Source organism: Penaeus monodon, chromosome 15 (genome assembly GCF_015228065.2).
Source record: "Penaeus monodon isolate SGIC_2016 chromosome 15, NSTDA_Pmon_1, whole genome shotgun sequence".
Classification (NCBI taxonomy): domain Eukaryota; kingdom Metazoa; phylum Arthropoda; class Malacostraca; order Decapoda; family Penaeidae; genus Penaeus; species Penaeus monodon.
In genome coordinates this window covers 25,817,688-25,818,067 of record NC_051400.1, presented here as the reverse complement: position 1 = coordinate 25,818,067, position 380 = coordinate 25,817,688, and the positions used below count along the sequence as shown (strand labels likewise).

The window sequence follows — 380 nt, the reverse complement described above, 5'->3', positions numbered from 1 at the left end:
AAGCAAATCACTAATAAAAAGTAACATTTCAAAAACATATTAAGAATTACAATATCAAACGAATTAGAGATTTAAGAATAAAAAGCACTGCAATTTATCACTAACTCATAAACCTGATAAAAAAAATTTAATCTGGCATTACTCTGTATATCTATTGAACTTTACAACATAGCAATTATCCTGTACATTTTTAATTTAACGACTGTAATCACAGGGCACATTTTTAAGCATCAACAATAGTTTGAAAATCTGGCTAAAGGACAAATTAGGGTAAATGGTTAATATTTCTTCTACAAAGGCTGGGCTATTGATTTTGCCAGCAAACAGGGTCGTACACATGGAAGGGGAGTCTAGCAGTTTAACTTCTTCATTAGAGAATG

At 30.5% G+C, this 380-nt stretch overlaps 1 protein-coding gene across 3 annotated transcripts in view; it reads right to left on the bottom strand.

The window, feature by feature from the left end:
- LOC119581857 (dihydrofolate reductase-like) overlaps positions 1-380 on the bottom strand; it is a 13,822-nt gene that overhangs the window by 3,747 nt on the left and 9,695 nt on the right. The window lies entirely within an intron of this gene.